This window comes from Giraffa tippelskirchi, chromosome 7 (assembly GCF_054371585.1).
Source record: "Giraffa tippelskirchi isolate mGirTip1 chromosome 7, T2T-mGirTip1v1.2.pri, whole genome shotgun sequence".
NCBI lineage: Eukaryota > Metazoa > Chordata > Mammalia > Artiodactyla > Giraffidae > Giraffa > Giraffa tippelskirchi.
The window spans coordinates 158,555,044-158,577,977 of record NC_137281.1 but is presented as its reverse complement, the minus strand read 5'-3'; the positions used below and the strand labels follow the sequence as shown (position 1 = coordinate 158,577,977).

At 43.0% G+C, this 22,934-nt stretch overlaps 1 long non-coding RNA gene across 1 annotated transcript in view; it reads left to right on the top strand.

The window, feature by feature from the left end:
- Positions 1 to 21,095, top strand: part of LOC145513571 (uncharacterized) — a 52,461-nt gene extending 31,366 nt beyond the window's left edge. The window contains exons 2-4 of the long non-coding RNA XR_014059524.1: positions 11,393 to 11,609; positions 14,132 to 17,024; positions 20,182 to 21,095. This is a non-coding gene — a long non-coding RNA (uncharacterized LOC145513571). The remainder of the gene's footprint in view (positions 1 to 11,392; positions 11,610 to 14,131; positions 17,025 to 20,181) is intronic.
- The last annotated feature ends 1,839 nt before the right edge of the window (positions 21,096 to 22,934 follow it).

Below are 22,934 nucleotides of genomic sequence, written 5' to 3'. Positions count from 1 at the left end.
AGCTCATTCTTAATTGTTCATGCTTATTCTTACCCTAAACATAGTAAATCTTAATGGCTATGCTTCCAACATTAAGAGGCAATGTGGTAGCTATAGGAAAATAAGTATTCAAAACACATTAAATTAGGAGCAGTATAATAACATTTCCAAGCTGTTCATAGGAACTTATATTGGCTTTCAAAGAGTAATTGTGCTGATAGGTTTTTGTAGAGGGATCCTCCAGATGGGTAAATTCTTTCCACCTCAAGTTTTTGTCATAACATGTTTTCTCTTCATCTCTGAGTCATTCAGAACTGTGAAAATTCTATTTTCCACTTTAATTACAGAACTGGTTGAGAATGTATTCTGTTGTTTGGCAGTATTACTAACGCACACTATTTGTTTACAGCTCTTTGAGAAAGCCATTTTAATAAGGTCAGATTTGCAATTTAAATGAACTTTAATATTTCTTGCAAAGGCTGGGGCTGCTTATTTATGTGAGGGGTGAACGTGGTAGAAATTTATGGTTTAAAAATACATTCTCCTGTTTTCTTTTCCAAATGGTGCATCTCAGCTGATAAATGCTTTCAACTGTATTTATAATTTTTTTTCTAGAAAAGGGCTGAAAATCCAAATCAGTGAAATAAATCATGACTCTAAATGGGGTTGTTATATTGTATTTTTCTGCTTTTCCCATTAAAACCTCTACCCCAAACCCCTATTGTATTCATGAATAAATACCAGTCACAGTCGGACAGGGTGAACACTTTTATAAGCTTCCTGTCACTTTTATAACACAAATAAGCAAAAACAAAACAAAATTAAAACTGTTCCCTGAACTTCAAGGTGTCATCTTTTACTGAGTTGATGGAAAAGACTTAGGTAAAAAAGGAATAGGGCCCTTACTTTTACCTATTTAAAGAATCTGTAGCTGATCATCAGATAGGTGACTTTATATTGTATCCTTACAATTCAATTACCTCCAGGATGGGTGGACTTTAGCAAAATTCATTTAATCCATTGAGGAACTGTTTCTCGATTGGAGTGACAACAGAGAAACACCACGGTCCTTTCCCCGGCTTGAATTCTGCTGCGCACTTCATGTTTCCAAGATACCCTGTTGAAAGCACAATGAAGGGTGTGAAGATCTGAATGAAGCTTAAGTAATAGATGCTTGCAGGCACCCACGCTGAAAATACCTGAATACATTGAAATAGGAGGGTTCCCATTTCATTTTTAAAACCAAGGTAAGAATGAGAATGAGAGTTGTATGACACAAATTTTCTGAAAGATACAAATTTATCTGCAGAAGCAAAATTCTACCAGGAACTAAATCTCAGTTAAACGAGCCTTCCTCCCACCCTCCCTCCATTCCTTCTTTCCAACATATTACTACATTGTCTCACCTATTTGAAAGGCTTGGTGTCCTTTGGAATCAGGTAACTTCGGCTACAGCCTTGTCTCTCTCTTTCCCTGCAGAGCCGAGCTTCATTGGAGAGTAGCCTCAATTATCGATACATTTCCTCACCTTCCTCTCACTCCTCAATGCACACCCTTCCCACGACCATTCCTGACGTTCTGCCAAGTTCAACAAGATCCTTACAACTGGAAATTCAATGGACACACTCTCTCCTTAGGCTGCGTGACTTCCCTTGACAGTAGTCCCTGTTTATGTGGTCCTCCTTCACACCCGTTCTTTCCTCTTGTGAAATCCTGCTTTTACTCATGAGTCTATGGAGATTCCTTCTCAGCCTCTTCCAAGAATGCGGGGACTGTGAGTGTTGGTGCTTGTCTGTGTCCTCCCCCTACCAGCTTTCCCAGGTAATCGCATCAGAAAAGAAGTAACGAAAAAGGAAAAAAGAAGTAAAGCTGCCACGTAGTCTCATCTGAGCTCACGACTCTACTTACCACTTACATAACATATGAGAGTTAGTATCTGCAGTGTTCTGAGTGGGGGTCAAACAGTGGTTCTCACTGGTTTTGTGGTTGCTAAACTCAGACAGTAAAGAATCCACCTGCAATGCAGGAGGCACAGGTTCAATACCTGGTTCAGGAAGATCCCCTGGAGAAGGGAATGGCAACCCACTCCAGTTCTTGCCTGGAGAATTTCATGGACAGAGGAGCTTGGTGGGCTACAGTCCACGGGGTTGCAAAGAGTCAGACATGACTGAGTGACTAACACTTTTACTTGACTTTCACTTTTCACCTCCATGAAAGACCTCCAGATCCATTTAACCAATCAGACGTCTGAGGAGCAGATCCTTTCCCTCCCCGACCACATATCCAATCATTAAGTCATCAATTTCTAAGTCTTTAAAATGCCTCTATGCACCGCTCTCTCTCCACACCTTCTGTGCCTGTCATGGTCCCAGCTACTTATTCGCATTATATCATTCCTACTTTCAATAAATGGAGAAGGAAATGGAAACCCACTCCAGTATTCTTGCCTGGAGAACCCTATGGACAGAGGAGCCTGGGGTCACAAAGTCAGGAATGATTAAGTGACTAAACCACCACCACTTCCAATCAGACCTCCATTCTCAGAGTCATTCCCATGCTACAGATGAAGAATACTTTCTTAAACATGATATTTGGTCATATCACTTTCCAGTTTCATACCTCCCATGACTGTCCAAACTTTTGGTACAAATTCTTAATCCTTCAACTCTCTCTTTGCCGTTACTTTCTTTTAAAATGCTATTGCCAAAGAGCATACAGAGTTTGGTTGTATGATGTTGAGTTTTTGGAATTTGTCAAGATCCCTTTTGTGGACTTGTACAAATTGATTTTTAAAAATTATTAGATCAATATATTCTTGAAAAAAATAATTTTCTCTAATTGTTTTTATTTGTGAAGATTAGAACTCAGTTTGATCTTTCAACCTGGGAACTTAAATTTTTCTTCAGTTCTAGGAAATTCAAATGTTGCTCTTTTCCTGTATTTATTTTCTTCTGTAAATTCTATTGGACATATGTTACTAATGTCTCATTCTTTTCACTATCATTTGAATGTCTTATTGATATTGTTCATCTGTATATGCCTGTGCACACTCTGGATGTTTCTGTAGTAAACTTTTCTGTTCTATTAATCTGTTATTTAATTTGCCCATTGCATCTTTTATTTCATTCCTGTGTTTTTCATTTTCTCAGTCTTACTTGCTTCTTTTTAAAGTTCATGTTTTAAAACCCTAGCATCCTCTCTAGCATCCTCCCTAGCATCCTCTCTAGTATCCTCCCTAGCATCCTCCCTAGCATCCTCTCTAGCATCCTCCCTAGCATCCTCCCTAGCATCCTCCCTAGCATCCTCCCTAGCATCCTCTCTAGCATCCTCCCTAGCATCCTCTCTAGCATCCTCTCTAGCATCCTCTCTTACCATCAGGATCTCTATCCTCTCTTTTGTTCCCTTTAATGCTTTTTAAAAAGAATACCAAATTTTAGTATTTAGATATTGTAGGTATTTCTAGTTCTTGGAATGTTAATTCTACTGTTGGTCATGATGGCTGATTCTCCTTAGGGTAGTATATGTCTCCCTGTGATCTAAAATTTCTGATTATAAATTTATTTCAGGGGGATTATGGGAATCTTCAATGTCTGAGTTGTGGGAATGTTCTCTGCAGAACAGGTTTGGGCAGTTTTGTATGTAACCCGGGAGATCCACTCTTCCTTGGCCAGTTTTGGTGTTCATTTTCCAGCTGATATTCTTGCATCATGTATCTAAAGAGAATTTGGATTCCACACCTGTTATCACACAAGGCTTTACTGGGGCCCCAGCTGCAACAGGGGTGAATGCAAACAAACAACAGGTCCCCTTGCTCCCTGTGGGGTGGTAAGCTTGTTCCTTGTATGGGGTGAGGGTGGGAGTGTGTCCACAGGTCAGGCAGGAGGGATGACTTAGGTGGTTTGCCCACCACTTTGGTGGTGTTGAGTGCAGGGTGTATACTTAGTACCCTGCTTTGCTTCCAACAACCTATTTTTGCTCCTGGCTCTTCAGAAGTGGCAGTTGGGTATTTTGGTCTCTGTATCTTTTGTCCAGAATTTGCCCCAACTGCATATATGTACAATAATTCTTAGTCCCATAAAGTTTCCTTGTATGCTGTTGCTTGAGGAGAAGGTGTCCAGGTGCAAGCATTATGGCCAAGGACCTCAGGTCCTAGCCTGTCTCAAAAGTGTCTTGTGACATAGAAGCCTTTGCTACATAGCTGGCAAGTGAATACATGGAGGAAAATGGGGGTGAGGAGGTATAATCTCTTGGAGGGGAGGGGTTGGGATCGAAGCAGCTCATGTGTGAGGTGTGCCAGCTGGTCCTAGAAAGGGTCCAGTAACTCCTGCTCCATGAAGTGGCCACACGCGTCCCGCGAGGCCAGCCACCATGAGGGCACAGGCTTGTGCCCCGGAAAGAGGCAGCCTTGAGGATTGCTTTAAAGTGAAAGCCACACCCTTTAGGTACCAGAATGAGGGAGGCTCAATTCTGTGTATCTTTCCTGGTAGAAGGTCAGCTGCCACGAACACAGCCACATTGTATCACTGATAGACAGAGGTAGAGGAAATAGACACACACATGCACACACATTCACACATACAGTCATGGGGCCGTATATTTAATTTTTTAAAGACACACTTGACTCATCTTGCAGTCTCCTGGTGCTGGGCTGAGGCCCCGTGGCTCTAAATCATGTATGAGAGGGAGGCCAGCCTTATTCAGGGAATCACTTAGCACAGCTTTTCCAAGTGCCTGCGGAGCCTGGTCTCAGCGGGAATCACTGTACAAATTGGAAGCTTTCTCTCTTGTATCTATCAGGATGAGTCAGTAGCAAAACGGTCATGTAAACACTTGGGAGATACAGCCTGGATCATTTAACTGAAAATTATTGAAGCCATACCTGGCCACAGGACTGGAAAAGGTCAGTTTTTGTTCCAATCCCAAAGAAAGGCAATGCCAAAGAATGCTCAAACTACCGCACAATTGCACTCATCTCACATGCTAGTAAAGTAATGCTCAAAATTCTCCAAGCCAGGCTTCAGCAATACGTGAACCGTGAACTTCCAGATGTTCAAGCTGGTTTTAGAAAAGGCAGAGGAACCAGAGATCAAATTGCCAATATCCGCTGGATCATCAAAAAAGCAAGAGAGTTCCAGAAAAACATCTATTTCTGCTTTATTGACTATGCCAAAGCCTTTGACTGTGTGGATCACAATAAACTGTGGAAAATTCTGAAAGAGATGGGAATACCAGACCATCTGACTTGTCTCTTGAGAAACCTGTATGCAGGTCAGGAAGCAACAGTTAGAACTGGACATGGAACAACAGACTGGTTCCAAACAGGAAAAGGAGTACGTCAAGGCTGTATATTGTCACCCTGCTTATTTAACTTATATGCAGAGTACATCATGAGAAACGCTGGGCTGGAAGAAACACAAGCTGGAATCAAGATTGCCGGGAGAAATATCAATAACCTCAGATATGCGGATGACACCACCCTTACGGCAGAAAATGAAGAAGAACTAAAGAGCCTCTTGATGAAGGTGAAGGAGGAGAGTGAAAAAGTTGGCTTAAAGCTCAACGTTCAGAAAACTAAGATCACGGCATCTGGTCCCATCACTCCATGGGAAATAGATGGGGAAACAGTGGAAACAGTGTCAGACTTGACTTTTTTGGGCTCCAGAATCACTGCTGATGGTGACTGCAGCCATGAAATTAAAAGACGCTTACTCCTTGGAAGGAAGGTTATGGCCAACCTAGATAGCATGTTTAAAAGCAGAGACATTACTTTGCCAACAAAAGTCCATCTAGTCAAGGCTATGGTTTTTCCAGTGGTCATGTATGGATGTGAGAGTTGGACGGGGAAGAAAGCTGAGCACCGCAGAATTGATGCTTTTGAACTGTGGTGTTGGAGAAGACTCTTGAGAGTCCCTTGGACTGCAAGGAGATCCAATCAATCCATCCTAAAAGAGATCAATCCTGGGTGTTCATTGGAAGGTCTGATGTTGAAGCTGAAACTCCAATACTTTGGGCACCTCATGCGAAGGGTTGACTCATTGGAAAAGACCCTAATGCTGGGTAGGATTGGGGGCGGGAGGAGAAGGGGACGACAGAGGATGAGATGATTGGATGGCATCACCGACTCGATGAACATGGGTTTGGGTAGACTCCGGGAGTTGGTGATGGACAGAGAGGCCTGGCGTGCTGCAATTCATGGGGTCGCAGAGAGTCGGACACGACTGAGCGACTGAACTGAACTGAACTGAACCTGAGCCTGCTTGAATTTTGATGTAATTCATTGTAAACTTTCTTCTCACAGGAGTATCTGACCAATGGTCCCTTTATCCTGTATTTTGTAAGCTTTCCCCACTTATACTTTCTCCTTTTTTATTTTGAGAGAAAAGGGACGTTTGGATAGAAATTGTTAATGTTCATTCTTAGATCTTGTTGTCTGTGAATGTGAAGGTGGGAGTCACATTTAGGAACAAATGAGAAAGAAGTACAATGATGTTCTTGGTGCCAAAACTCACTTGAATTCAGCTTTGCAATACATTCTGATTTGTAAAGATTTATACTCCTAATTGTTTACTTTTGAATTTATGTCCCCAAAGCCCTCAGCTTCTGGGGAGTACTAGCTGGAAGGGGGGCACATTGCCTGGGTATATTTCAAAGTCTACGAAGTGTTAGTTGCTCAGTTGTGTCTGACTCTTTGTGTCCATGGACTGTAGCCCACCAGGGTCTTCTGTCCATGAATTATCCAGGCAAAAGTACTGGAGTGGGTTGCCATTTCCTTCTCCAGGGGATCTTCCCACCCCAGGGATCAAACCGTGGTTTTCTGTATTGCAGGCAGATTCTTTACCATCTGAGCCACAGGGGTATATTTTATGCTATAGATTATTTGCACCCAGGGCTAAGTGAATGAATACATTCCACAATGGAGACCCAGGTGGACCTGAAGGAGCCCCTGGAGCCGTGATGTTTTTCTCCATGAGCAGTAACACATGAGCATGGCCCTAGCTGGTGACACGTAACACCAGCTTAACGGGGTGATAGCTCAGTGCTAGTGGAGACACCTAGCTACTTCATAAAACTGCCAGATGAGGAAAAAGGAATTGCTTTTTAAACGACTTGATATATTTGCAGAGATCACAGGAGTTCAGGCCAGCAACAAATGTGTTCGCCTATCTTTTCAAAAGAGGAATGATCCCTGAGATTACCTCTAGGAAGTTTAAATGTATGGAGAAAAATGGCCCAGAACATCCAAGAAGTAATGGAATCATGAGTGAATAAGCAGCTTGGTGTTGCCACAAATAAATCATCCAGGACTCATCTGAAAGCTGTTTAAAATTCACAGTGGAGGGGAACAAAGTTACCACAATTCATCTTGATTTTGGTAATGTATTTGATACCACGTCACAAAATTTTACTTATGAAATTAATTGACACTGGCTTGGATGTGAACGCTGTCATCAGGATTGACAATTTTTAGGAGGTCTGGAAACAAGGCATGGTGATGAATAGTGTGACATCCAGCCAGAGGTAGTTGATTAGTAGGGGTGCCAAAGAGATTGGTATTAAGCCTGATCATATGCAGCAATGTTATTAATGGTTTCCAAAAGAAAGTAAAGAGAATGTTAATGAAATTTGCAAATTATCCAAACTGGGGTGGCGCTGGAATAAATCCAATAAGAATGATGGATAGAATTTGTTCCGAGAGATATAGACAGGTTCAATATATGGGTAATAAACAGCAAAATGAGATTCATGTTCAAAAAATGCAAACTAGGATAGATCAAGGGGGAAAATAAAAGAAAAAAATGATTCCTAGAAGGCCACTATGAACTTAATTTGCAAGATGCTTCGAAGTCCTTTTTAGCTGGGCACCAGCCTACCTCTCTGCCTCTGGGGAGTCATGGTCACCCTTTCCTATTGTTGTCTGCCCCCAACAGCACTCCCAGCACCCTCCCCAGGAATCTCCTTGAGTGGTCTACGATCTTTTACACCTCCATGATTTTGCAAATACTGTCTCCTTTGACCAAATGCCTTTTCCTTTTATTTGTATTTGTAAAAGTGGATGCATTCTTCAATATTCCACTCACTGTTCATCTTTTTTGTCGTAGAATTCTCTCCTCCCCAGAGAGCCACTTTCTCCTCTGAATGGCCGTCTTGTTACCTACCAGGGTTCCTGGCCTTCCCCAATCGATACAGATTGACTAGAGGTCAGACAAGAAATTCAGCCAAGGCTTTACTGGGGCCCCTGTTGCAGTAGTAGGCGGGTGGTGGGCGGGGGGCGGTGGGCGGTGAGAACAAACAGCATATTTTCTTGCCTGCTCGCTCCCTGGGGGCGGCGAGCTTGTCCCTTATATAAATGAGGGTAGGGGTGTGTCCAGTAGGAGGGGTGGGTTGGGTGTCTTGCCCATTTCTTAAGTGGTGTTGTGTGCAGTGGGCATCACACTGGGGAATATAGTTCATCATATGAATTTGGGACGGGACACAGTCATTTGGTCCATAGCAGGTTTTTTGCAAGGATTCAATAACACACTCTTTATAAAACAGGGCTTGACCAGTTTCCTGTCAGTTACTATCTTTCTGAATAGTAGCGTTGGCTTAAACCTTTTTAGCATAGTGTTAGTTGCTCAGTGGTGTCCGACTCTTTGCGATCCTATGGACTGTAGCCCACCAGGCTCCTCTGTCCATGGGGTTCTCCAGGTAAGAATACTGGTTGCCGTTCTCTTCTCCAGGGAATCTTCCCAACCCAGGGATCAAACCTGGGTCTCCTGCATTACAAGCAGATTTTTTTTTTTTTTTTTTTTTACTGCCTGAGCTACAAGGAAGCTAAAAATCCATAAACTCTTTGAGGGCAGAAAATTATTAATGAATTCATTCGTCTCCTCCTAGTGCCTTGCACAGTGTCTGGTGACTGGTGGGACTTTTAGAAAACCAGTGGGCAACCCGTTACTGTGAGCTCTTTTGAAGACATCAGAGTCATTTCTTTTGCTATTTGTATTTGGGTTCAGTCGGGAGATGGAGGATCTGGTTAATTTAAGCTGTTTCCCAGTTCCTTTCCCAGGTGTTTCAAAGGAAAGCGTGGGGCATTTTCATCTCTGAGTTGTGTGCTATTGCAAACATCCAGAGGAGACTTTCTGGTGTCTTTCTGGTGAGATCATGTCTGAAGGAGTATGGTGAAGCGTGGGCCAGATGTAGCCAGATGGGTGGAGTGGGGAAAAAAACCACGTGAATGGCCAAAGGGAGGGCCAGTCTGGTTTATTTAAGAGAGGCTCTGGGGGTGGGGTGGGAAGGTAAAGGCATTGGGAGGGAAGACAGACTGGCAATTATCTAATATGTAGGAACCCCAAGGAGGGAACAGGATCTTGGCACATCATATGGCTTGGAATTAACACTTCGGACAACAAAGAAAAAGAGAAACATGATTCCAGTATTCTGGCCAATGCCAATAGAACCCCTCTGGCTCTGGAATAGTCGTTTTGGTTGAAGTGCAGTGTTTTTATATGCACAAACTTGCTGAAAATAGATGAAGCCCCAGGAAGAATGTAGCCAATCAGTTTTTGAGATAATAGTCTGTGTTGCCTGACATGCAGACATGCTAGAAACCACCCCAGCCTGCCCATATTTGTTCCCCAACCCCAGTCTCTGCCCCTACACATCTGCTGGAAATCTAGTATCAGTCGATATATTGTCATTGTTCAGTCGCTCAGTTGTGTCCGACTCTTTGCAACCCCATGGACTGCAGCACGCCAACATTCCCTGTCCTTCATTATCTCCTGAAGTTTGCTCAAACTCATGAGTCGGTGCTGCCATCCAACCATCTCATCCTCTGTCTCCCCCTTCTCCTCCTGCCCTCAATCTTGCCCAGCATCAGGGTCTTATCCAATGAGCTGGCTGTTCATAATAGGTGGCCAAAGTATTGGAGCTCCAGCGTTGGTCCTTCTGATGAATAGTCAGGGTTGATTTCCCTTAGGATTGACTGGTTTAATCTCTTTGCTGTCCAAGGAACTCTCAAGAGTCTTTTCCAGCACCACAATTCAAACGCGTCAATTCTCTTTGTGCGATAAACAGGAGTCTGCCGGTCAATTGCAGTTTGCCTGATCTAGGATGAATTTGGCTGAGCCAGGCTGGACACCAGCCAGGTTCAAGTCTACTCATGTGGAATCTTGGGGCATGCTTTTCTCAGGGGAGATCACAGGGTTACAGGAAATCAAGCCAAGTCACGCAGATGCATTTGAGCTCTGCTACCATTATATCTGCGAATACTCCACTGATGAAAGCAAATCACGTGGTTAAGCATAGTATCAAAGAGGCAGAGAAGTGTCCTCAGCCTCCACTATTGGAGGGTGCCTGTTAAGTTACATGACAAAGACCACAGGTGTGTAATTCTCTAACAGGAGGAAAAGAAGAATCGGGAAATACTCCAACATTTGTAACCACCATTCCACTGCTCATCTGTTGCTCAGTTGGCTTGGATACAGTTTTCTTTATCCAGTTAGTATCCTTAACCAACTACTTCCACCCACTTTCACTCCAGCCTCTAGATGGGACTGCTTTTCTGGGTGTTTCTACAGTGACTCCAGCTACTGTATCCCTGGTCCATGCTCATGGCCTGTCTGTGCCACCAGAGGAGACACCTGGAATTTGAGGGTCCCTCTGCTACTGCTCATACCACCTCTATCAGGGAGCATCTGGGGGTTCAGATGGTAGGGCTAGAAATCAGCTGTCACTAACTCTGGAGAACCTCTACTTCTCTGATTGTCACTGAAGGAGGAGGGGGCATACTTAAATCAGCCTTGTCTGGACTGTTTTTCAGCAGAACCTGGTATTGCTTAACGTACCTATCCTTCTCGCCAATGTAGTTAATCCAGGCTGATTTTAAGGAAGCGTTATTTTCAGGCTTGATCCTGGAGTTGGCTCAGTCAGCACTGGACATAGATTGGTGGAGAAGAATCAGTATTTCAGATGAACGGAATGTTATTTGGAAATAGAAATTTTAAGAGGTTTTAACTTTATAGTAAGTTCAAATGTTCAGCTTCTACTAGTTGGGAGGCCAAAACCCAGGGACTGGCACTCAGTGGGTTGGAAGGAACATCTCTGTGTTTTGACCTAGGGCCCAGGTAAGTCATGGCCCGACTGCCCCTCTAAACTCCTTATGCTCTGCCCCCTCCCGCTCTTTACCCACTGCAGTGCTGTTCCACTGACGTTCTCTCTGCCCCTTAAGCCACCACACTCTCGTTCCCCAGGGCCTTTGCACATGCTCTCAGTTCTGTCTTGACGACTCTTCTCCGACTTGGCTTGGTTAGTTCCTTTCCAATCTTTTTTTCCTCCACACATGGGTCCCCTTCTTAGAGAAGCATTTCCTGATTGCTTACGTTGGCTATCTCTGATTGCCCCTCAGATACACTTTCTCCCTTTCTCTACCCAGTCCTGTGTTCTGAGATGCTTTGACAGGTTTCCAAGCCCCCTGGTCTACTCTTGGGATCAGAAGATCAGCGGGTGGAGAGAGGTCGGGGATTTACCCCTTGAGCTCCTTCTGCAATGAGTCACGTGGTTGGGCTGTGTCCATCAGCTGAGACCTTCTGCCAGAGAGATGCTTCCTGGAACTGTGGACCGCTCCCTGCTGTGCCCGTTAGGTTATAAAGGTAAACTGCTAGCTGTTCTCTTCCTTCCCCACCGAGGACCGTCTCCATTCCTCGCTAGCTTCTCTGCATTCTCCTAACACAATTTTACTCTGTAGTCTTTCCCTAAACTTTCCTCAATTACTCTCCTTGAGTTTGTCATCTGCTTCCTGCCAGGACCCTGACTAAAACTGTACTCTATCTAAACAGATCTGCCTCCCGTACTATTTTCCTTTACTTAATGTTACTTTATCTTCATGTATTATATTTATATATAATTTTAAAGTTTGCTTGCGGCTTCATGCACATATCCCCTCCTGATGGTGAGTTCCATGAATTTAGGGATAAATCTTATTTAATAAGACATAGTCACTCCCTGGCACTTTGTGTTTGGCTTGAAAACTTATTTGTTCAATGAGTGAACAAATGAATGGATAGCAAGTTTCCAGTGAGGTTGCCAGAGGAGAAGTGTCATTAACTGAACAATTGCTATTTGCCAGATACTATGTTAAGTGCTATCTGTGTGTTACTTCATCTGCACAACCCATAGGGAGATGTGATGAATGTCACTGTCACATACAAGAGGATACTAGAAGTCTGGGAGGTTATGTGACTTTTCAAAGGATACAGTAGGCCGTGGCTCCAGGATTCAAAGTTGGTCCTGTCTGACTCCCGGTGCTGTGCTTTTAATCACTGTGCTCAAGTGGTTGGGCCCTGGAAGGTAATACAGGTCCCAGGAACCACTCCCAGGGTTCATTTTGGCTGATAGAATCGTCCATCATGTTTTCCTCTCAGCCTTGAAGAACCCAGCCTGGTTCAAGGCTGTAGCAGGGCAGTTCTCTTTGCTGGGTAGCAGGTTCTTTGTTGTCTGTGTGTACCAAGGGTATTTAATGATTTGCTCTTGTGTATGAATAAGATGTGAAGAGAGGTTAATTCCATACCAAACGGAACACCTGTCAAAAAATTAGTGCCTTAGTTTTATAAATCCCCAGTCTCCCTTTGATTATTGCTGTAACTCACGCAGACAGAAAATAATCTCTAAATTATACACAGCTTCATGATTAAAATATTTTGCCTCTTTTTAGTAGCTGAAGAAGAAAGAAGATGTGGCTTTGGAGGCTCGGTGTCAAATTAAGCAATAACAGAGCTATAGAAGAACATAATAAATATGCATAAAGAGATGAAAAAAAGCATTTCTAATAGGTCCATACTGCAGGAATTTGCTATGTGTGAAATTGAAAGACTTCCCAGGGAAAATTCTTGGCCCATTTGCTTTTAAATTCACTTTTTATGCTCTTTTGTTTAAAAAAAATGTTTTAAGCTCCATTATTCCCTTGCAGAGGAATCAGATCACAGGAACATTCTCCGAGCTCTGGAGCTTCCCAAATGCCAGCTTAGAGAAAAACTTTGCTGAGGGCAGGTACCTTCTGAGTCCACTGCCAGCCAACCATTAGGGTAGGAAATATCCTCGCTCTGGTTTTTTTCTCCTAAGACCACAGCGATAACCCCGGGAATAATCAATCAATGAAAAGGACCCAGAAATATTTACTAAGACCATCTGGGCTAGAGCTAGCAGGTGAGAGAATTGAAAGACAGTCACATGCCTGAAGGAGCTTATCTGGGCCACTGGACGGCTGCCGTGGCGTGTGGTACTGCAGTCTGGTTCGCGGAGTGAGATGTAGGGGGTCCAGGACTGGGAGTTGAGTTCCCATTGGAGCGCCTTTTGGGTGGAGGTGGGGCTTATGTGGCCTTGTAAGCTGATGTCACTTCCGGAAGCCTGGACTTAGGTCTGCAGTGAACAAAGCTTCTTGCTGACGAGAAGGCGGCGCAGAGACTCTGAGAAGAGTGTTCTCAGAGCAGATCTAAATTCTGATGCTACTCTTGCCGCTTACAAGATATATGTCCTTCACTTTTCCTTCAACTCTCAATTTTCCTTTTCCCAAAAGATTAAGAGGAGAAAATGGCTTGAAGAAACAGTGGAGAATGAGAAGTCTTTCATTTTTCAGAATATTCTATCTGTTCTACAAAAGCCTGCAAATTTGCATATGGTTCAACTTCCTTGCCCAAGATTTATAGCCATAGTGAGATTATGTCCTTGGAGAGGAAAATTTTCAGACCTTTCCTGCATATTATGCAGGTATTTGGTAACTTTGTACCATTTCAGAGCTATATACGTTTAGGAGGTGTTGTGAATTTATTTAATGTTTTCTCCATCGTAATTCAAATATAAAAGTTTCGAGAAAATGCCTTAGACTATGTAAATACATACTAAATTGTTGTATGGGTTTTGTTGGTATCTGAGAATTTGGGGTATGGATAGACAGCAACAGAGTTGACTATGAAATGAATGAAATATGCCTTCATTTTGTTTGAAATCTTTTATGAGCAGGTAGATTTTTTAGCTGTTGGGAATCAGATCACATTTATATAGCAACAAAGAAAACAAATGAGCTAATATAGCCCCTATATTTTTCATCTCACATAACTGAGCTGAACTTTTATAGCTAATGTGTTACTGAAGTTTGCCTATTTTTTTTTTTATCTAGAGGCAAAGGAATGAGAAAATAATGATGTATTGAGCAACTGCTGCATGCGCTGTGCTGGGGGGGTTACAATGATTTCTCACTTCATTCTTGGAATGACAGTCAAGGCAGGTATCACTTGTATCATTATAAAATGGTGTAATAATAATGCCTAAGTCTCAAAGATACCATTAGGATATAATAAGAGAATGTGTATGTAGTATTTAGCTGAATGTCTTCCTCATAACTATAATCATTATCATTATCATTTTTATTTACCCCACCAGTGTTATGCAACCAGTAGGAGCTATGATTGAAGCCCTCTTATAAAAAGGCCAGAACTGATTCATATTTTGAAATAAAACAAGGAAGTTAGTTTACCTACTTATTATCCCTTATGTGTAAGAAATAAGCTTATATTCAAAGGTTCTTAAAAATTCAATTGGATCTGGATTCATCCAAATTTAGTTGGCACATAGTGTTGTGTCAGTCACCCAGTTGTGTCCAACACTTTGCAACCCCATGGACTAGAGCCCACCAAGCTCCTCTGTCCATGGAATTCTTGAGGCAAGGATACTGGGTGGGTTCAGTTCAGTTCAGTTGCTCAGTCATGTCCAACTCTTTGCGACCCCATGAATTGCAGCACGCCAGGCCTCTCTGTCCATCACCGACTCCCGGAGTCTACCCAAACCCACGTCCATCGAGTCGGTGATGCCATCCAACCATCTCATCCTCTGTCGCCCCCTTCTCCTCCCACCCCCAATCCTACTGAGCATTAGGGTCTTTTCCAATGAGTCAACCCTTCGCATGAGGTGGCCAAAGTATTGGAGTTTCAGCTTCAACATCAGACCTTCCAATGAACACCCAAGATTGATCTCTTTTAGGATGGATTGATTAGATCTCCTTGCAGTCCAAGGGACTCTCAAGCGTCTTCTCCAACACCACAGTTCAAAAGCATCAATTCTGCGGCGCTCAGCTTTCTTCCCCGTCCAACTCTCATATCCATACATGACCACTGGAAAAACCATAGCCTTGACTAGATGGACTTTTGTTGGCAAAGTAATGTCTCTGCTTTTAAATATGCTATCTAGGTTGGCCATAACCTTCCTTCCAAAGAGTAAGCGTCTTTTAATTTGATGGCTGCAGTCACCATCAGCAGTGATTCTGGAGCCCCCAAAAATAAAGTCTGACACTGTTTCCACTGTTTCCCCATCTATTTCCCATGAAGTGATGGGACCAGATGCCATGATCTTAGTTTTCTGAACGTTGAGCTTTAAGCCAACTTTTTCACTCTCCTCTTTCACCTTCATCAAGAGGCTCTTTAGTTCTTCTTCACTTTCTGCCATAAGAGTGGTGTGTAGCGGTTCCCTTCTCCAGGAAATCTTCCTAACCCAGGGATTGAACCTGGGCCTCTTACACTACAGGCAGATTCTTTACCATCTGAGTCACCAGGGAAGCCCCAGCTGGCATATATCTAGTGTCCAAATCTTGGTTTCTAATATTATTCTTCAATAAAAGGATTCAGGGCTTTTTGGAGGAATGGCTGATTCTAGGTCTGGGGAGGAAATTCACAGGGTGAGCCTGGACCATTTTGTAGTTCTTGAGAATACGAAAGTGTTCATAGAACAAACAAACAACAGATGCCATAAATGAGGGGTGTATGTTAAAGGGACATAAAGAGTTCTCGATGGCTGGAACTGGAGCAATGTGAATAAGATAATAAAATAGTATTGCTTTCTAACCCAAAGTATACAATAAATACCCATGAGTCCATACTGACATAACTAAATGATTAAGTAATCAAATAACTGGGAGGAAGAGACAACTCATACAGAAGAATTAAAAGAATTTATGTAAGTTCTGTTTTCAAGATCATGGGTGTGACTCTCCTTAAGAGTGGGCTGTGCAGAGTGACTTCCTTCCAAACAGCATGGCAAGAAAGTAGGGGGCGAGAGTCATTTTATACTGAGAAACTTCCTTTAAAAATTAGTTTTTATTGGAGTACAGTTGATTTACAATGTTGTGTTAGTTTCTGCTGTACAGCAAGGTGAATCAGTTATATGTATATATCTACTTTTTTCATATAGGACATTACAGAGCATTGAGTAGAGTTTCCTGTGCTATACTGTAGATTCTTATGAGTTATTTCATATATTCCCTCTGGCTTCCCATGTAGCTTAGTTGGTAAAGAATCTGCCTGCAATGAAGGAGACCTGGGCTCTATTCCAGGGTCAGGAAGATCCTCTGGAGAAGGAAATGGCAACCTACTCTAGTATTCTTGCCTGGAGAATTCCATGGACAGAGGAGCCTGGCAGGCTACAGTCCATGGGGTTGCAAGAGTTGGACACTGCTTAGCGACTAAACCACCACCACCATTTTATATAATAGGGTATATATGTCAGTCCCAATCCCTCAGTTTATCCCTCCCCTCCCCCTTCCCCGCCTTGGTAACCATAAGTTTGTTTTCTATATCTGTGACTGTATTTCTGTTTTGTAGATAAGTTCATTTGTACCATTTTTTTAGATTCCACATATGAGCAATATCGTATGATTTTTGTCTTTCTGTGTCTGACTTACTTAAAGTGAAGAAACTTGACAAACACTATCTCAGCCAAGTAATCAAGGTCAACACCAGCAGGGATAAGTCATGCCAGTAGCAAGGATGCAAGAAAACGGTTACTTTACCTCTTTGGTCTTCTTCCTAAAAACCCATAACTCCCACGTAATCATGAAAAAAAGCATCAGGCAAACTCCAATTGAAATTCATCTTATGAAATACTGATTAGCACTCCTCAACCTCCTCAACTGTCAAGGTTGTCAGAAGCAAGGAGACTCTGAGAAGCCATCACAGTCAAGAGGAGCCTAACTATGATCGAATGTATGGTGGTATCCTAGATCGGATCCTGGCACAGAAAAGGTACAGCAGGTAGACACTAAGAAAATCTGAACCAAGTATAGGTTTATTTAATAATAACTTATATTGTCTCATTAATTATAACTAATTACATCATGCCAGTAATAGGGGAAGTTGGGTGTGGGGTTTAGGGAACTCTGTATCATCTTTGCAGTTTTCTGTAAATCTAAAACTGTTTAAAGACATTAGTTTTACATAAACTTGCTGCAGTTCATTGCCCATATGTGTGGTCCTGGACTAAATAACCAGAAGACATTGTGGGTGTTTTGGAAATATCCTTTGAGGCTGGAGAAGCTATAGATATACGGGGGCAAGGAAGCAGGTAGCAATTTCTCTCACTTTAAGGTTATGGTTTCTAAACCGTGTGCTTGTATACTTAATGCCAGGTACCATGTCAATGAAGAGCTAATGATTTCTCCCGCGTGGTTGATGGGGGCTATGCTGAGAAGGACGAGGGACTCGGGAGTCCTGCTGGAATCTCCTGTCCTCACGGCTACCGAGATCATGGCTGTGGAAGTGATTTGTAAACTGCAGCACCCTTAATACAAGTCATTGCTCTTCTCCCTTCGGGATGGAAGTTTTAGGAATTCCAACCGAAGGGGAGCTGGGGTGTGGTTATGGTGGGTCTTGGCTCCCTGAATGAAGCCCCTGAGCTTTGCTTCATGAACAAGTGGGGCTCATGGGTGAACTTTTAGAGCAGGAAGGTGTCACGGTCAGACAATGCTTCAGACCCGCAAGTTAGGGAATGGGAAGAAGGTCACGGCAGGATGACAGGAGGCCCATCAACCAAGGAAGTGGAGCCATTTGTGATGAGAGAGACAGGATACATGTATGAGAACTCACTGGAGAGAAGTTGTGGAGGAATGATGGGTGACAGGTAGAAGAAGAGGGGACTCTTGAGGAGAGTAGATGTAAGCGAACGCCATTTTAGAAAAGGAGCAGTTCAGAGGGGAAGGGGTACTGTGGGAGAAAATGCGTTCAGTCATAGCGTGTGAAAAGTGGGGTGTAGTCAGGCTATTTCAGCGGGGAAGTGCTGTTGGTGGAGGGTCTGGGGAGCTGCATTGGACTTGGGGGTTAGGGGAGCTACCTCCGAAAGATGCAGAGAGAAGCATCTCAGGTGGTATGGACAGGGAGCACTCTGGAGGAGAGAGAGAGGCCAGTGACGAGGTAGAGCCTTGGGAGGACGCTCCCCCTGAGAAGGCAGGGGAGGAGGAGCTCGTGAATCCCTGTCAGAGACTGCGCTGGACCACAAGTCTCTCTCGGCGCTGTCTTGCCGAGACTGGCTAATCCAGCCCATGAATAGCTGGAAAGGGCAGCCATCTGTGGTGATTCCCAAATTATCCTTTTGTTTGAGGAGTTATTTCCACAAGGGCTCCATTACAAAGTCAAATCAGTAGGGCCACAATATATTTCATCGTCCGAATCAAGGCACATTTTGAGAGTGAAATGAAGTGCTATTAATAATTACAAAAGGAGATCATGAGGAAGCCAGGCCTCTTCCAGGCAAACCTAATACATGGTCAACCCACACACCAAGATGTTCACAGGACTAGGAGAAAGTTTTGCCCACACCACCCCATTTCTTTCAAGATCCTTTGAGTGAGCTTAGGGACTCCTCAGGGCTTCCCTGGTGGCTCAGCTGGTAAGGAATCCACCTGCAAAGCGGGAGACCTGGGTTCGATCCCTGGGTTGGGAAGATCCCCTGGAGAAGGGAAAGGCTACCCACTCTAGTATTGTGGTCTGGAGAATTCCACGGACTGTATAGTCCATGGTGTTGCAAACAGTCAGACACGACTGAGCGACTTTCACTCACTCCCTATGGACCCCACAACAAATCTTTCTCTTTTTCTCAGAGATCTGTACATAGTGATCCCTGCTTATATTTGGCTGACAGTAATTTTAAATGATCTTGCCTTTCCCCAGGTATTTCTGTGTTGGATAGAGTTGTGGTGTTGAATATGAGAACAAAATGGACATTTCTAACAACTGATCATTTTCTTATTTCCTAAAGAGGTTTCAAAGAGTAGGCATGTTGAGGATGAAATAATAAATGGTTTGATGTGTGGGGATGAAAGAAGTTCAGGATGCTTCACAGATGGAAGATAATGAATCCAGGAGTGGATGCTGGGTCTTTCTTTTCCCATGTTGCTAAACTTTCTGGCATTTTCAGTTTGTAAAGCACTGGTGTAATAGTTTTCTGATAATTCACAAAGTTCTTAGCCAAGGCTTTTTTTACCCAACCCCTCATATTACACCCAATTAGCCACGTTTCATGAGCTGCGATTGATAATTTGCCATTACCCTAATACATGCCAATGCTGAAGGAAGCTGATGGTCAAAAATAAGTGGACAAGAGTGCTGACAAACCACAGGGGCAAGTGGAATGGAGAATTGCTTTGCTGATTCTCGGTGAGGCAGGGACAAAGCTGCTGATGAGGATTTTAATACGGAATCTCCATTCATTCCACATAAGAGACACTAGATTCAAGGGAAACGAGGGAAAGTGTCTTAAAGAGTGAAGTTCCCCTTGCACAAGGGCTCTCCTCCAGGTTTGTGGCCTCTGACGCATTCTTACGGGATCAGAATCTGAAATTTAAGTTATTGGTGGACTGGACAATTTCTCTTGGAACTTAATGTAATTTGGTGGCTTAATTTACGGATTGTGGTGATGTCAAGTGACTTTACGCTCTAAGCAACTATCTAATATACAATTGAGCCTTGAACAATATGAGTTTGAATAGCATGGATCCACTTGTACATGGATTTTTTTTTTTCCAGTAATACTACAGTACTACCTAATCTGTGGTTGGTTGAATCTGTGGATACACAACCATAGATATGGAGGGCTAGCTATAATTATACATGGATTTTCAATTGCTTAAAGGGTGGGTGCCCCAACCCCTGTGTTGACAAGCATCAACTGTACTTATGAACAACTTGAAGAGAACTTGGTTGCAATAATTTGGGACATTAGGTGGCTAGATTAAGTTATATATTTCATTTTATAAGATGGTGTGATTGTTTTATATGTCAACTTAACTAGACCATGGGTGCTCAGATACTTGGTCAAACATTATTTTAGGTGTGTCTTTAAGGGTGTTTCTGAATGAGATTAACATTTAAATAGGTAGACTGAGTAAAGCCGATTGTTCTCCCAAAGGGACGGTCTCATCCAATGACGTGAAGGCCTGAAGACCAAAGAGTGTGATATTGTCTAAGCAAGAGAGAAATCCTGCCTGGCTGCCTTTAGGCTGGGACCCTGACTGTTTCCCTGCCTTTCACTTGAACTGAAGCATCAGCTTCTCTTGGGTCTTGAGCCTGTGGGCATCCACAACATTGGCTCTCCTGGATCGCCACCTTCTGAGTGCAGATCAGAAGGCAAGACTTGTCAGCTTCCATAATTACACGAGCCATCTCCATAATCACATTGATCTATCATCTGTCTATCTATCCATCCTTCCAGCCATCTATCTGTTATATATCTATCCATCTAAGTATCTATCTATCCGTCCACCCTTCCACCTTTCTATCTTTCCTATTGGTTTGGTTTCTTTGGAGAACGCTGACTAATAGAGATGGTATTAGTGTTCCATGACTGCCATAACAAAGTACTCCAGATGGAGTGGCTTAAACAACAGAAATTTATTTTCTCACAATTCTGGAGGCTAAAGGACTGAGATGAAGATGCTGACAGAGGTGGTTTCCACCGAGGCCTCTCTCCTTGGCTTGTAGATGTCTACCTTCTCCCTGCCTTCACACCATCTTCCTTCTGTACACTTCTGCCCTGGTTTACTCTTCTCATAAAGCCACCAGTCACACTGGATGAGGGGCCCACTCTATGACCTCATTTTAACTTACTCACCTCTTTAAAGACTGTACCTCCAAACATACTCACATTAACAGGAAGTAACAGGGGGTTAAGTCTCAAACATATGAATTTGGGGAGGGGAACACGATTCAACCCCAAACAGTGACCCTCTGTAAAGGAGTCAGGACCTTCCAAGTCAGAACTTGATGCTTTAAAAGTAAATGCTGGAAATGGCCTACACAGGAAAAAAAAGAAAAGAAAAGAAGAGAAAAAAGGAGATTTTTAGTCAGGGGAATTATGAGGCCAAACACCCTTTTCTTTAAAAGTATCTTCAATTTTCCTTAATGGAAACAGTTGAAAGGATAAGCATGGTTGAATGACGCTAGAGATACAGAAAGTGAGGAGAGGATATAAAAAATTGTGTTTAGATTCCTAAATAGTAAGTAGAGAAATTGCTGCAATGGCCCAGGGGCATCTCAGCCAAAAAGTAAAGGCTTTTAACTGTGGAGCTTCTCTGTGAACTTCTTGCCATAAGAATCTTCTTAAATGGGGCACATACATTAACCTCTTGTATTAGTTAGGACTCCTTGATCAAAGGTGACAGAAAGCAAACTCATTCTGCTGAAGGAAAAGGGGGAATTTATTGACAGAATCTGAGTATCTTGTGAAGATCAAAACAAGCAAAGGACAGGAGGCATCGAGGCTCAGGAGTGACTGGAAGCAGGTACCCAGGTGTCATCAGGGCTTTTTCCTTTGTCTCCACTTTTTTGCTTTTTGCTGTCATTGGCTTCATTCTCATCTCTTTTCCCCTCCTTTCTCTCTCTCTTTCTTCACCGGGTCGGATCACAGCCACAGCTGTACATCATGAAGCTTTAGCTACCCAGAAAACCATAGACTCTCTTAGAGCTCCAAGGGATTCCCAGGTGGCTCAGATGGTAAGGAATCTGCCTGCAGTGCAGGAGACCTGGGTTGGATCCCAGGGTCAGGCAGATCCCCTGGAGAAGGAAATGGCAACCCGCTCCAGTATTCTTGCCTGGGAAATCCTGTGGACGGAGGAGCCTAGTGGGCTAGAGTCCATGGGATCACAAAGAGTTGGACATGACTGAGCGACTCACACTTTGACACTTTAGAGATCCAGTGAATACATTTCTGGGAAGACTCTGGTTGACTCTGATTGGCCCAGACTGGGTCAAGTATCTGCCTCTGGACCAATCAACTGTAGCCAGTAGGCAGGACTTTGTTGTGTAAAATAACTGCTTTCACAGCAGGAGTGGGAGGGAGGAAGTTGCCAGATAGAGAAGGCCGAGCAAACAGTCTTGCTGCTGTCCTCTGTACCTCGCGTTAGTAGTTTTTAAACCCTTTATAAAAATGACCCTTGATTATCCATGGCTTCAGTTAGGTACTGTTAGACTTTCGAGTAAAGAACTGAAACAATGAAAAATTTGATTTCTACAAATTAGGGAACATCCTAGGGTAGTTATGATCAAGACAATAGATAATCAAGACACCTAGAAAGTTTAAAAATTTGCTACAAAAGATATAATCAAATAAGTAGCAGTCTCGTATTCTCCGACAAGCTTCCAGAAAGCAAAACTGCACTAAGTAGTTTAGAGATAAACATCTGTTAGGGGGACACATAAGCAGGATGATGATGAGTTTTGTTACCTAATCCAGAAAGGTTTGACAGGCGAAAGGAGGCACGAAATAATTAGGCAGGGAGGTCCTGAGAACAGGTATAGTCCCTCTTGTATATGTAGCCCAGCTTTTCTTGAAAATTGTCTCCTTTTTCCATTAGAGCCTTTCGTATATGGTAATGATAGTTCTTTTAAATACTCTGTAAGCTAATTCCAACATTTCTGTCACATTTGAGTCTTGCTCTGGTGCTTTCTTTGTAATTTCAGGCTGTTTTTCTTTTTGCATGCCGTGTCATTTTTTGTTGAAAGCCCAAGGTGTTGGGTAATAGAAACTGAGGTGAACGGGCCTCTCGTGATATTTTATGCTGAGTGAGAAGTTCAGTTGTGTCTTTTGCTGTAGCTGCAGGTGTCTGAGGCTTCAGATTCCTATACATCCTTGTTTTTGTCTCTCCTGTTGGTTTTGGTCTTCTA